At 43.2% G+C, this 15,542-nt stretch overlaps 1 protein-coding gene across 1 annotated transcript in view; it reads left to right on the forward strand.

Annotated features, from left to right (window-relative positions):
• Positions 1-4,010: 4,010 nt before the first annotated feature.
• The window catches only part of ARHGAP32 (Rho GTPase activating protein 32), a 256,290-nt gene continuing 244,758 nt past the window's right edge, over positions 4,011-15,542 (forward strand). The window contains exon 1 of the mRNA XM_076358639.1: positions 4,011-4,128. The gene's annotated coding sequence lies outside the window, so the exon portion shown is untranslated. The remainder of the gene's footprint in view (positions 4,129-15,542) is intronic.

Below are 15,542 nucleotides of genomic sequence, written 5' to 3' on the forward strand. Positions count from 1 at the left end.
TATATAACAAGCTCTCTAAACATACAATAGTGACCTGTCTGGCTCCCACAACCCAGAAAGGATTCGCCTTTCTCCCTGGGTATATATATCCAGGAGACTTATTCTCTAAATAGTGGCAGGAATTGCCTCACTCATCTCCCAAATCTAGCATGAGGCATGACTAATGCTTGTGATGTGCCCTGAAATACTGGGAGGAAAGGTGCTATAGAAGTGCAAAGCAGCTTTCAGGAACAGAAATACATTGTCTCTCACTCTTCCTTTCCCCCACCTTTTTTTCTTTCACACGTCTTTGTTGTGGTCCCAGTTTATTTTGTAAACAGAGTCTAGTATTGTTTGGCAACGGCATCAGCATCTTCTCAAAACAAACGTATAAAGCTCAGAAGAAATCTCCAAATGCAACTGATTTGCCTTAAATATTTATCATTTCACTCCAAGAAAAATATTTAAGAGAAGCAGAACATGAAGTAAAGGAAGGAAAGATACAGTGTTATCTCACATAAACATCTTCTCAAAGCACAGCCAGGCCAGCTTATACAACGCAAAACAAAACTTTGAACTAGCTATCCACGTAGCTGCTCTCTACAGCTTCACTCAGCAGAGGCTGAGGCATCTTTCCATTGACATTCCCAGACAAAAAAGCCCCCCCCAAAACCCCAACAATTCTAAGCCAGGAAAAATCCCCTTCTTCAATTTCCCTAATCTTGTCCCTCCAGTGGAAAAAAAAAAAAAATAGTGGGGGAAAAAAGTACATATGTAACAAGCCATGTGGCTCTAATAAGTCCTCACTCGGGAGAAAAAAAAACGTACTCTTGATAACAAATAAATATGCATCAGTTTTTAAAACCTGAAACTAAAAAAAATCAGATCTGGAGGATCCGACACCTGGCTGTATTCCTCCCTCTCATCCTTTGGGTAAGTTTTTTTTTCCTGAAAGCGCCGGCTAGCTTGCTGATGAGGTGACCAGAGCCGAGTGACCTTCAGATCCGACATGAAAAGGGCAGACAAGCCCTGTGGACACACAACAGCAACCTATAACTGGCAAGGGCTGAAGCAATTCAGATCAGTCCCTTCCTGTTTGGGTGAACTGGATACAAGGGCTCTGTAGTTTTCTTTTCATTCAAGTCGAAGCATATCCTGGCATTGCGAAGAGCCATTAAATTTTTCCAGAAAATTAGCAAGACCAAGGACTGATGAACAAGAAAAAGAGAAAGTTTGAGATGGGAAAACATTCTCCCTTTATTTGTAAGCAAAGATGTTCAGACAAAAAGTAAAGGTGGTGAGCTTCAAAGCGCAAGTCACAAGCTTGGCGGGAGGCAGTTAAAGGGAAAATGCAGTAGGGATCCTCAGCACCGAGTCAAGACCTTTCTTTGACCTCCAGTTTTCTCAAGCTGCATTCCTATATGCGGCCCACCATTTGTTTTTAGTCAGACATAATGAAAAATACTCTGCTTGGGAAGAGCAACAAACATGGCTTGCAAAAATCACACAGTGACAGCCAGTCAAAATAAGGAAGAACTAAGACTGCAAAAGAGATCATGGTATCTAATTACGAGGGAAAGGCTCAACTACTTGGGGACGCTCTGGGTATCTTTCATCCAGGAATTTCAAAGTCACTCAAATCAGTGATGGATAGATAGGGATCACCTACTCACACATCACTAAATTTGCAACCTCCTATGTATGGAACCAGCAGCACTTCCAGTGCTCCAAGGTTTCATCAGCAGTGAACCATGTGGTACATCCTGGCTCATCCCAATTAACTTGTTAGGTTTGACAGGATCAGAGTTGTAGGTTGTAGCACACACGAGCACAACAGATCACATGGTCTTGCCTTGTCATCATTGTAATTTATGTATTTTCTGCATCCTCTTTTGTTTATTAGCCCACATAATTACACTCTTCCCAGTTTTAAGGGATACCGTGCAACATCTTCATGATTTGCTGTCTCCTTACACATGGAGCCCAAAAGCCACCACTGTTCTTAACTACACTTTTGTTTGTTGGCGTCTGAAGCAGTTCACATGTCTCAGAGCTATTGTTCTCTGCACATTTACAGTTATCGCCAGTTACTCACGACAGGCTTTGAAAATTTTCATCACAACAACTAAAAATTCTTCAAATCTTTTAAATTAAAGCTCACTCAGAAGTTCTGCATGCTTATGGCTTGCTTTTCTTAGTCACCCAATACATTAGCAAACAGTGGTATCATTTATCCAAACACTCTGGATAGCTGGTATCACCAGAGTAGTCTTAATGTAGATTACGTACTACATTTACAGTGTTTCACAGATGGAAGCGAAAACCAAAAAGCATCAAATCCAGCTTGTGGAATAGTTTCAACTATGCCTCTTTTAAAACATTTCTGAAAGCGTATCAAGTGGGCCAATTTCATATTTGCTTTTGCAATGCAAACGTAGCTGTCACCCTGTGGTTAAGGCAAAGTACATACCACCGCTCCCACGTGAACTGTCAGGTGCAGAGCAACATGCTTGATCCACAGCACAACTCCATGTTACTCACAGCTGTGCCTCTGGGCCCACGGAAAAAGGCAGAGAGCGCTCTCAGAGTAACTGCTTTGCAATGCCACTACTGAAGGAATAAACATACACCAGCAATCAGATTTTTAACCTCCGCGGTCACCAAATGGTGTAATTATCAGGAAGGATTTTCCACGTTGCCTACTGCCAGCAAAATCAAGTCGTGTGTTTCTGAAAATGCTAATGATACAATAAAGCATCTATAAAGCACATTATACAGCGGTTGGGGTCAGCTACCGAAACACAACACAGGGGTAACGTCTCTATCAAAAAGATCCTCTACTGAAGCATTGCAGGTCCTTCCATTCAACAAGGCACTTCACTGACCTGGAGAACAGAGTTTGTGGTTAAAACTTAAACCTCACTTAAAAGTTTGAATTAAGTTAACCTTTTCTGATAAAACAACACTGTCTCAAGACTAGATTGAATACATTTGAAGCTTAAACAGAGGGGAAGGCTTTGTATTGCGAGCAGGGTGTGCAAGTAGACTGCCCGTGGGTAAACAAGTCCCGTGACGGAGGTAAAGCGCCTTTCTAGACCCTGCAGTAACACAGGGGAGGCGGGAGGGCCCTGGTGCAGGCAGGCACCCGACTTCCACCCCTCCTGGCTGGGACCCATCCCTCAGAGAGGGAGCGTGCCTGGCCGTATTAAAACCAAACCAAACTTCAGGACCTCTTTGGCAAGATTTTGAGTGCTCTCCCTCCAACACAACTGCTCAAACGGTAGGAGCAGCCCCAGCCTCAATACCAGCACACACAGAGGCCGTTGCACGCCCCACCAAGCTCCGTCCCTCCCGCTGCCTCTGCCGGGACAACCGCCGCACCTTACTCAGCCCACCTCCCTCCCTCAACCCCAAGCAACCACACCGCACCCACGCTCCAGCTCAGCCCTCACATGAACACAACCCCCCTCCCCACCCCAGCCCGACCCAAAACCTCAGGTGCACCTTGAAGCATTTCCCCCCCCCCACAGAAGCCCCTCGCCCCCCCGCTACCCAGGCCCACAGCTTTACCGTTACCAGTAGCCCAGGTGCGGGGGCTTTGCTCCCAGCCCAAGCCTGCACCCCGTGCTCCCACCCGCACGCGCCGCTGCAACCCTCTTCCGTGCAACCCACGCCGCCCCGCTGCACCGCGGCCCCGCTCCCAGCCACCCTCCGCTTGCACGCGCCCTTGTTCCAGCCCCCCACTCCCCCCCGCTCCATGCAACCCCCGCCACCCCGTGCAACGCCCCATCCTCCGGCCCCGCTGCAACTCCCCGCCGCAGCTCCCCACCGCGCAGCGCTCGCGCCGTTGCCGCCCACCCTCTGCCGCGGCCCCGGCAGCGGCCCGCCCTTTCCCGGCGGCGGGGCGGAGCCAGCGAGCGGCGGCAACGCGCATGGGCCCCGGAACCTTTCTCTCAGCCGGTGAGCGTGTGTGAGGGGGGCGTGTGCCGGACGCGGTTCCCCCTCGCTCGGGGCCCTTCCCCGCGGCTCGTTCCCCGTCGTCTCCTCACCTGCGGCGGCGGCGGCGGCCATGTCGGCGCTGGCGGCGGGACGCGGCTGGTAGGCGGCGGTAGGGGCGCCCGGGCTCGGCGCCCGCTGTGGCGGAGCGAGGTGAGTGCGGGGAGGGGAAGGGCTGAGGGGGGAGTTTTGGGGGGGGGGGGGGATGGCATGAAGGGGGGAGGGGGGCTTGTGTCGCGATAGCGCCCCGCGTGTCGCGAAGGCGGCGCCGGGGATGGGTGAGGGGAGGGGGCGCGCGCGGCAGCAGCCTCGCCAACGGTTTCGGCCGTTACCGCCAACGGACGCGGCCGGTGCCTGAGGGGACTTTCAGCCTGGCCGTGAGGGGGAAGAAGAAAATAAACAAATAAAAGAAGTCGTGGCTCGCCCGTGGTGTTTTTTTGTTTGTTTTGTGGCTTCCCCCCCCACCCCGTCTCTCTTTTTGCCCGCGGTTAATAGCACGCGTTCAGTCGTCGTCCGCCGGGGACGGTCTCCGAGGTGGAGAAATTCGCCTATCGCCAAGAAGTAATTTGCTGGGAAAGGAGGGATAGGTGGGATTTCAGCCTGCGTGTGCCATTCCCGTGCTTTTCAGGCGTGGGGAAAACCCGCGTTGTGCTCCCCGGCTAGCGTGCAGCTGCCGTCCGGCTTTGTGCTTGGCCCTCTTCTCCATTGTGCAGGCTGTCCTTTGTGGCATATTTAATGGGGCCCTTTTAACGCCTTGTTAGACCTTTTCAGGTGCAGTGAACGTCCGCGGGTCCGCTTGGGTCACCGAGAGTGCTCTGCGAGCGACATCTGTACGCTAGGAAACTGTGTGGAATGGAGGAGCGCCCGACAGGCGTTTCGTGTGTGTGTGTGTGCGTGGAGATGGTTTTGTCTGGAAGATCTTGATTAGCTTTCCCACCAAACTGCAATGGGGAGGTGAGCGAAGGATAGCAGTGCGGCGTCTTGTAAGGGAAGATCCGTAACATGTTTGGACTCTGAGCAATGGCTTCAACTTGAGAAAAAGGTAAATTAACCTTTGAAACTTGCATGTGTGTACCAGCGTACGTTACTGTTTTCCTTTTGCAAGCTATGCGTCCCATCTCTTTCTCCCCTGAGAACCTGTCTCGTATCGCAAGCCGCTGCTCCAGACTGGACTGATGGCTGTTGAAGCATAGGAAGGTGATGGGAATGACTTGTTTTGTGTTACACCTCTGTACTTTCCACACGAGATAGTGCAGAAAACAGCACTTTGGACAGAGGCTCGGACAGCCTCCGCTGGGGATGGGCGTCCAGTTTGTTGTGTTGGTTGATGCTGTCATTGGTAAGAATGCAATTTAGAGGAAAAGGTGAAAAGGCATTAGAAGGTAGAAGCTTAAAATACGCTATTTCGTTTCAAGGAAGAGCTATAACCCTGAAGTGTGTTATCCAAAGGTGACCAGACACTCCTCTTGGACATGGAACAGAATGAGTAAGTTTCCAAGACTCTTATAGAAGAATATCTGTTTCAAGGGTTTGAGGTTTGACCATGGGAATAGAGACCTTTTTCTACAGAATAGGGACAGATGTCCTGCACGTGCTTATTTAGAACCGTGCAATTTCTTTCCCACTGCGCAGACGTCTTTTCATTCTAATTTTGCAAAATTAGGTTAGCCTTGAGTGAACGAATTATTTTGACCGGCAAGTAAAATATTACATATTCTTAATGATAAAAGAGCAAACAAATAGTTCTTGTGCTTGGACTGATTTGTTTTCATGAAACTTATCGGAGGTTGCTTGTGCCGTACCAGGGAAAATGGGGTGAGAGTCTGGCAATATGTGTTTTGTAAAACCTATTATTTGGGGAAACAACAGAACTGAAAGTGTTAATGTGGTATTAATACCGTGCATAATGTACAGAAACATTAGTCCATTGCCAGAAGCAAATTATTGTTCAATATTTCAGCTTGTGGACTTAACCTGGGATTTGTTTGTTTAAAGTATATTTGTAAAGTTTTTGAAGCAACAAAGAGCATCTGAGGCACGTCAGCAGAAATGTCATTGGGGAATTGTTTTGCTTTTTAGATTTTATGTATGTTTGTAGCTGGATGTTGCAGTGGTTTTGTATCACTCGCTGATGGATTGTGAAATATCAGTATCCCAGTTCTTAATAGTCTATTTTTCTGTAATGCAAAATGAGGGAAACGGTGATGTCATTGAATTTAAGGGGGGAAGGATTGCAGTGGTGATTTACTGGCTGGGGAGAAGATCCCAGAGGGGGTGGAGGAAATCTAACAAAAAGGGGAATAGTGCTACTTTGACCATTTTCCCCGGGCTTCTGTTTCTTCTGTGAACTTCTGAAAAGGAAATGTCATTTTGCTGTTTGAATGCATTGTTTTGCATGAAGTGTCAGACCACATCATGGGGATGATGCCAGTCAACTTCCCCCATTTCAAAACAGACATGTCAAACACTGTAATATGTTTATCCAAAAATTCAGTGTGTTTTTCAGGAACCCAATACACACATTTCCAAAAATAAATGATGTTTTTGATACTTTATTATGGCTAGAAGAGTTTGTATAGGAGAGAAAAATTGGAACGGGTTCCCTTGGCCTTTGTGTCCTTCTCTCCACAAATAAGGGAAGATGTTGGCCTCTTTGTGAACTGGGGGATTATTTTCATTCGCACTTCCTCTCAAAATACTCTTCTCCGTGTAGTAGTTCCTATCTGATTCCAGTGGCAGTGACCATGGCAGGAGCTATTGTCTCACAGTTGTTGGCTCGATACCATTTTGGCTGATCCCAGGGTAAGGGCAGAAGGGGAAGAAGCTATACAGAGATGTAGGTAAATTTGTAAATTTTACTTGCAAAAACCTGGACTAATTGCTCTCTTGGGACTGTAAGTAAGGGTGGCTTCTGTCAGGTGCAGCGTGCGCACATGTGGAGGCCGGTTCCCTCTCGCAGCTGTGCTCTTGAACCGCAGCTCCGGTATCTGGTTTCAGCCTTTAGTGGACTGCAAGCAGCATCTTGTACCAGCAGAGCCTATGAGCTTACTGGTGAGGGGATTTTATGATGAACATGGTAGATCCGAGCTGAGAAGGGTCCCGACAGACCCATTCTCCGCCACCAGACTTGTGCAAGAATTTGAACTTGAAGGTGACCACGTGTGATGTCTGTGCCTACAACAAGGAAAGTTCAGATTTACTGTTTGGGTCTGGTAGCTGCCCTCGGGATGTCTGATACCATAATACGAAAGAAACAAATTCAAGTGTTTATCAACTTTTAAAGTCAACAACTGTTTTCCTTTGAAAAATAAGTCAATTTGCTAACTTGGGTGAAGCAGGTCAACAAGTCTGGTCAGTCGGAGCACGTGGATTTTTGTGGTCATTTCTATTCTTATGCTAATCCTTTGAACAGGCTGGCTGTGCACTATTAGCCAACAGTGAGAGAAGGGATGTGTGTACTGAGGACACTAAAGGGAAGCCATTTTTTGTAGTTATTGTTATGCAGATTAGGCCTTCCAGCCAACCAGAACTTGGAGAATCGCATAACCTGAGGATATAATGCTGCGGGTCAGCAGTCATTCAGCAATTCTGAGCCGGTTTGGTTGAAACCGTTTCTTTTCACTATTAATTTTGTGGGGTTTTTGTTTGGGTGTTTTTTTTTTTTTTTTTTTTAAAATCCATGTTGTAGCTGAAAACAAATTGTTGTCTTTGGTGCTGAACAATTAAAGTTGGAAAATTTAAATTTTCAATTTTTAATTATTGTATTGGGTAAAAATTGCAGGAAGGCAGCAAAGCTGTCGCTCCACTGATACAGCTATGAGCTGCTCATTTGAATCCTACTTCTACTTTGGTTGGTGACTTGCTGTGTTTCGCCCACACCGTTTTTCTGCATTGCCTCGATTTCTGCTGTGTGAAACCCTTTAGATATATAGATTGTTGAGTAGTCTGTGTGTGTGCGTGCCAGTTGAAACCAGGTAAAATATGTAAATCTTACTCAGGAGAGTTTCTTTGTTTGCTGTGTATTTGTTTCCTAGAGATTGTTTTAGAAATAGGAAGTAATGAAGTAATGGAAAAGTCTGAAAGAAACGCTTCTAGTTAGTATTTTGTTGTGTATTATATGTGCTGCAACTGTGTGTGGTTTCCCTCCCGTCAAGATTCCTGCTAACACCCGTGGGGGCTTCTGCAGTACAAGTTACTAGGCTGGGGCTGTTAAGCACGTGAAGAAGGCTTTGTGTATTTTATTTAAGTGGTGTTTAGTGTTGCTGGAGTCTGTGTATGCCTGAGTAGACCAGACCAGCTTGCCATATTTGTGTGTATGGAGTGTTAGATTCTTTGGAAATGTGTGAAATAATTAAAAACTGCCCTTTAAACTATTTAGTAAATTGGATTTGCTTTACCAGCAGTGGGACAGGAAGTTAATCGTGTTTAAGCTGATGTTGACTTTTCCAATCTGATTTTCCCTGGGAAGAAACTTTATTACCTAGTTGTTAAATGCACAGTTAATTAGCTGCTGATTGTTTAAGCTGATAAACCAATGCTACCAGCTTTACTGTGGTCAGTTTGGTAAACGTGCCATGTATAGGCTTCCTTATGTTATTGTCTTGCTTTTTGATTAAACACAATATTAACTATCGTCATAGTAATGATTTGAATATATTTAGATGGTATTGTCAAGTGGTGATTATGACATTTAACTGTTACTATTCACTGGATGTTCTTTTGCTCTGTGCTTAGTTACACATGTGTAGGTCTGGAGTTCATAGTATCATCTATGAATCTTATAACAGATGAGAATATGGCTCAGCAGCTCCTGTCTTTTAACACGTAGTTTAGAAAATAAAATACCCCCAAATCTCCACTTTTTAAAATCATTGTTTTAAGAACCTGTATTTTCTTTTAGTCTTGTTCCTGTAGCTAAGTTGCAACATTTTGAGCGTGTCCTGTTGATGTGGCTTGAAGTCACTAGTTGAAGCAGTAGTTCAGCATAAACTACTGATCAATGAATCATTCATCCTTGTGTCATCTCAGTTGCTTTTGCTGATGAAGAAGCTGCAATTGCTGCCCCTCCATTCCCTTCCTGGTGTGCCCAATGCTTGTGCCTGTCCACATCTCAGCCTTTAATGTTTGTGGGTAGAAGGCATTGATTTAGTGTATCCATTATAACTCTTTAAGAATGGGAGAAAGTGGAGTTTCTCCCATTTCCGCCATTAATTCATTAAACCAGGACCACAACAAGTTTGGAGCCTGGCTTCCTATGGATTTCAGGGTAAAATTAAATCCTTAAATATCCCTGAGGTTGTTTGTCAGATGGAGGGACACTTGGTCAACCACAGCCTGAGTTGTGGCCTTAGACCTCCTGGTAGCGGATCTATAACATAAGGGTCACATGATGCAAAGCACTGTTCTTGGATGAACTCACTGTGACAGTTCAAATTTAGCTTGTGGGTGTTAGTTTACTTTTAAAGCGGGCTTTGTGCTAGCTGAACAAGTTTTCAGTCCTGTGTTACTTTTAATTTGGTCTTGCTCCATCTTTTCTATCTTACAGCAAGCATAAAGTCATAAAGCAGGTGAAAATGTTTTACGGCAAAAGTTTGTCACACAGCTTGTGTGACATCGCATGCTGTGGTTCAAACTTGTGTCAGTGGGTAGTTGAGCAGTACACGGACAGAGCAGCCATGGCCCCAGAATCCAGTTGTAGAGAAGGATGACAGTGATTTATTTACTACTGGTAAGTTGCTTTTAAGATACAAGGATGAAAGGTGGTATTCTAAAAGCTTTGTCATCACTTACTGGCAGATTGGGATAATCAGTTTCACTAAAAATAACTTTGTTGGCAAGGTGTTAGGTTCTTATAAGTGGTTTGAAAATTCTCACTTCTTAAAGAAAACCGTGTTTAATCCTCTGTGTATTTTGTTATCTGAGATGTATTTATCACCGATGAAACAAACGTCTGTTAAAATGTTAAAGTTAAGTTGATTTTTTTAAATTTCAGGAACAATGTTTCCTGGCATTTGGGAGGTGAACTTTTTGGTCTCAATACTCAGAACGCTCAAGGTGCATGTGAGTGCTCTAGGGGAAAAGAAAAGATCCAGTGCTTGGTGTTTTGAAAGCAGTTTGATGTTTTTTGGTGCCAGTGTAAAACCAAAAGTTTTCCAAATCCAAATGTTACAGTTTGGACATATTCTTACCGACTTCCGTAGGGGCATGAGTGTGGCTATTATGAAGAAGAATGCAGCTGGGCAACCCCTGTTTGAGCGTAATTTTAATTATTGCAAGAGCCTTTGAATATTTGCTGGGATTTACCCTTTTACTCCTTGTTATGATTCATGAAGGTTTTCATTAGATTTCATAATAGCCAGCCTATGTGCTCTAGCTTGAAGGCACAATTTATTAAAAAAACCCAAACAAAACAGAAAAAAAAAAAAAAAAGCGCTTTGGTATCTTTTGTGCTGTGTGTTTTACAAGAAGCATCTCTAGAGAGTCAACTCCCACCTGCTAGGAACAATCAATCTTTTAAAAGAGTAATTTCGGTATTTTTATTTATTTATTTATAATTCAAAAAGCCTGTTTTCCCGCTTACTAATGCACCTTGTTTTTTCCCCAAAATTTACATAGCAGCTGATACAACCTGATAGAATCTTTACAAATTTTAGCAACAATTTCCATATCAGCTTTTCATGGAATGTGAATATATTTCAGTAGCTGCTTTCCCAGCTTGTCCTTATGATCATCATCTCATCCCTTACACTCTGGCTGGGATAGAAACGATAAAAATTGCTGTTTGGGTCATCATTGTTTGTTTCTGGTGCATATACGCACGTGTGTGCGTGTGTTATTTTAAAAACTGCTGACAGATACCACTTTTGCACTAAAATGTAAAACATGTAGAATTTTATAATAAAACTCACAAATGAATAAGCAATAGCTATAGATATTATGTTCAGATAAAACAAAAAAATTTTTTGATACAATCTGTAAACCAAAGTGTGTCCATCCTTCCTCGCTTCTATGTATATGCAGAAGTGTAATGCGTTTGCTGGAGGTTGATTCAGTAAGCAGTAGTTGATTTTTATTTCAGAAAAGGTTCTGATAATTTATTCTTGAAGAGTAAATGAGATTCCGCAGTCCTTCAGTTGAATGATGCACAAGGCAAGCTTCAGATGTAAAGTTCAATCATTGGTAACTGCTGCAGCTTATTTCATTGAAGAAACAGGAACAAAAGTTTGTTTGTAACTACTCTGGAACTGAGAACAAAGGCTGCGGGGACCTTTGAACCTTTGTGGCTGTGCATCTGAAGGAGGAATTGTTCAAGAATGGGAAAAACTGCCAGAAGACCAGAGATCTGCTTTTCCCCACGTCTTTCAACAGCAGTGTTCAACCACCACATTTAAAGCAAAAAAAAAAAAAAAAAAAAAAAAAAAGTTAGTTAATTGGAGGACTTTCTTACTTGTTCTTCCCACCAAGCTCTGATTTGATAATCAAGTATGTAGGAATGGTTATTCTATGACTTTTTTTTTCACTGAGGCAAGCTTTAAACAAATGATTGTGTGTGCTTTTTTTCTTTTGGAAGAAATCTTAATGATTGATTGCATCCTTAAACATTTTGTTCTCTCTCGAATGTTCTGTGCAAATAATTCTGGCCTATGAAGCAATTTGTTTCCCCTGCTTCCTGGTGTTGTTCCGATTTCACAATTATTTTTCATTCTGTGATAGCTGTCTCCTCAAGGAAGACGGGAGGGAATAATCAGTGTTTCGAAGAAATTGCTACTTCTCTGCAAAATGTGTTGCCTGGCACATTGAGGGTTACGGTCTCCAGCAGGTCGTCCAGCATGAAGGTTCTGATTCAGGCAGCAATTTGTGCCATATCATTCACCTTCATGAATTTTACAGGGCTTAAAGATAGGATGGGCTGTACTGAAAGAACATATTCCCTGAATTACTTCGTGCAGAGGGAGAGAAACCACAGTATTGAGTGTTTATTATTTTTCTTTGACTAATGAACACAACACACCAGCTGGAAAAAACATGGTTGTTCATTTGTATTTTTCAGCCCGGACATGCAGCTCATAAGTGTGCTCAGGCATGCATGTAATGTTCATGTCTGTCCCTCTTTCTCTTGCTGAAGAAATACTCTGTGCTGCTCTGGAATTGCTCGGACAGAAGGGAAAGGCTGGGGTTGCCCTACATAGTCTCTCAGGAATTGAATCGGGTCTGCCCTGCAACCTGCGACTTATAAGAAAGCTGGCAGGAGGTCGGCGCCATCGAAGTGGAGGCACAGTACGAGTTCTGGAGCCTGGTGTTGTTCTGCCTGGCTTTGTTCAGGCACCGTTGGAGAGGGCACCCTCCGCATCAGTTTGCAGGGGTGTGGTGTTCAGGTGGCTGCAGCTGGCTTGGCCTGTGAGAGCATCGCTTGGGCTGTTCTCTGGGCCCCTGGTCCCCAGAAAAGCACAGAAAGAATTGGAAAAGCTCTAGACACCAGAAAGAGGAGAAGCAACTGGGCATCATTTAGTTGACAGATAAGTAGTGATTCTTCTCGCTGCTAGAGAGGAAAACAATCCATTTCTTTTTTGGAGTGTTAAATTATTAGGAGTCTTCAGTCCCTCTTTTTCCCCATGACGGGGTGGCCGTCAGGGTGAAGTTTATGTAGATCTTTATGTTGTATGTTCAGCCTGCCTTTTCAGCTGTCCCAAATGACAGCATATCTCAAATGTCTTCTCTTGCTCCTTAAAACTGTTTCTAACCTTTGGCTGCAGCTTCTATAAAATTAGGCTGAGCTGTAGGGAAATTCAGCTTTCTGTCTTCCAGGCAGTATGTAAACTTGGCTCCCAGGAGCATGGGAAGACTGTATGGTGGTTGCCCTTGTATCTTTGAAATCTTTACAGTATGCTAGTTGGTTGTCACTGTGCTTTTTGCTTCCTCCTCTGTTAAGATGTACGGCAGCTTGACATATGCAAGTAACCTATCATTTTTTAAAGATTTCACTACAGGGAGTATTCTTTACCTAATACTTCCAGTCATCCATACACGGAGCAATTGCAAATTGCATAAGGAAGCCAATACATCCTTGGCTATTTAGTTATGTAGCCATATTGTATTAATTTATGGAGAATTTAGCTGTCTAGAATACAGCTTAGTAGCTCTCTGAAATTTTCACCTAGATTACAAGAAAACTTTTTCTTGATTGCATCACTCGCTACAGGTACCCCTTGCATTTCCTGTTTGTCAAATGCCAAGTTTAAAAACTAAACCACAGTTAACTTCTAAGATTAAAATTGGAAATAAAAACATATAGATCAGTGTTTTAGAAAACTTAATTTGTCAGTTCTTATCGCTAGAAAACATGTGTGTGGAGGAGGGGTGCCATATGGCTGCTAAATATAACACAACTTTCTCCTCAAAGCAGTCTAAAAAGTACAGAAGTTCACAATCTGGTATCTGTGTTTTTAATAAGTATGTGCTGTGGATTTTAAGAATCTTATGAGTGCAAACTAAGGTAATGGGAATAGAGGTGATATTGGCTGACACACCGGAGAGATACTCAGCACCTTGCAGATACCGGACCCTTTGTTAACCATTTTTTTTGAAGTGTAAGGGTGGTAGTAGCTGTCCAGGTTACATCAGTTTTCAGTGCTCTCTACCCTCTAGGTCCAACAGCTTGCATTCTTGTTTTCTTTAAGTATTTGCACTGTTACATCCAAGTGCTGGGATGCTGGAGAACCTAATCTCCTGCTGTAGCTGTTTGAATAAGATCAGGAAAACATGGCTGTGGTGGCAAGACCTGAGAGTAGTTATTCTGGATTTTTAATTTTTATTTTTAAAGTTTTGTTAATACTACTCACCTTTCGTGTTGTTGTGGAGATGCTGCCAAAATACAGGTGATTCCAAGTTTTAAGAATACAAATATAATTGAAATACGGTGGCATTTCTAGTAAATGATTTAGAAGTTGTATGTGTGTATGCGTTTGAAGGGAGTGAAAATCAGTGATACACCGTGCAACATAGTATTTCTATGCAGATTTCAGTAGTGGAAATTTTTGTGAAATACTTTGCTGTGTAGATTAGTCATTTTCTGATGGGAAAGCCTGTGAAGAAAACAGAGCTCCAAAATAAATAATTGTGATTCCCCCCCGCCCCCAAATTACCCACCACCCCATGCTGTCACCCTCTCTCCTCTTTTTGAATGGAAACATCCAAAATAGGTATTGAATTTCTGATTGAGCAAAGCACTTCAGAATATGTCTAATGTTAGCATGTGAGTAATCCCAGGGCTCCGTATAGGATAAAAGGCATTGCTGAACTGAGGCAGAAATATCTGATAGGAAAAGCTTATCCTGGAAAAGAATCAGAAGAGAAACTATATTGGTTATATTCCTTAAGGCCTTTAAGATATTTCAAAGGGATGAGTATAGATTTACTGATGGGGTTTTGGTGACTAAAAATGCAGTTATGCAAATCACAGCTTGTCAGGGCAGGGAGAATTAATTTATGCACTCGAGCACATGTGCTCTTTCACTGTTTTCTCTATGAAGTTGAGTTATAGACAACAAGAATGTACTTTGTTGTTCTTTAATAATAAATAACAGCATAGCAGTTTTGATCTTCAAAACACTGCTCAGACCTTAATTAATCTTCATAATAGTCCTTTGAGAGAATTAAAAATACTCCCTACCCTTTGGGACAAGGAACTCCTTAACATGGAGATGTTAGAGGATTTGCTAAGGGCCATAGTGTCAGTGATTGCTGGGACAGTTGCTCAGGAATTCCTGGCACTGGGTGCTTTGGCTAGTTCTTGAGGCTGTGTTGCTTCTCTCGTTTATGCGTTAAAATTTCCAAAAATTTGAATACGTAAAGAAATGTAGTTCTAAATTCTTTGTGTAGGTTTGGATTTCCATCTGAGTGTTAACTTATGCATATGCATGTTGGAATTTCCCTTTTGAATATTCCTGTAGGCACAAAGTGCTAAAGGTTTGTGTGTGTGTGCGTGCGCTGCTGAGAGCAGTGTGTGGGAGCAGGTATGCAAAATTGCACTTCAGAAAACCTGGGTCACAACTTTTGTATTACAGGAGTGGCAAATAAAAGGATGTACGACTTTAGAGACTATAGGGCACATAATAAATAGATAGAAAGTGTCTCTCAGTCTGCCTTCTCTGATCTTCCTAATTCTTTATAAGGTTTAAAATAATAAGAAGAATTAATGTAGATGCTTGATTTTCAAGGTTTTTCCGAGGTTATTGTTGATTTGCATTCTCAAACAGATTTAGAGAGTACATTCCTGCCTGAAAACCTGTAGTCTACATTTGGAGAATAAAATAAGAATAGCAAAATAAAAGTGAGACGGTTCAACTCATCTGGAGAAACAGTTCAGCAGGAATTATAATCTAAAGGTGGCAATCTCTAAATAACCCTGTGTGACCAGAGTCTGGAGAACAGCAGAGCTTTGTTAAACATGCATTTTTCTCGCAAACAATGGGAAGGCGTATTCATTAATAAATATAACTGTGTGTGAACTTGTTACTGCTGAAGATAAGGGACTCAAAATGCTAGCTAGCGTGAGAAATGCATCGATA

Source organism: Aptenodytes patagonicus, chromosome 23 (genome assembly GCF_965638725.1).
Source record: "Aptenodytes patagonicus chromosome 23, bAptPat1.pri.cur, whole genome shotgun sequence".
Classification (NCBI taxonomy): Eukaryota; Metazoa; Chordata; class Aves; order Sphenisciformes; family Spheniscidae; genus Aptenodytes; species Aptenodytes patagonicus.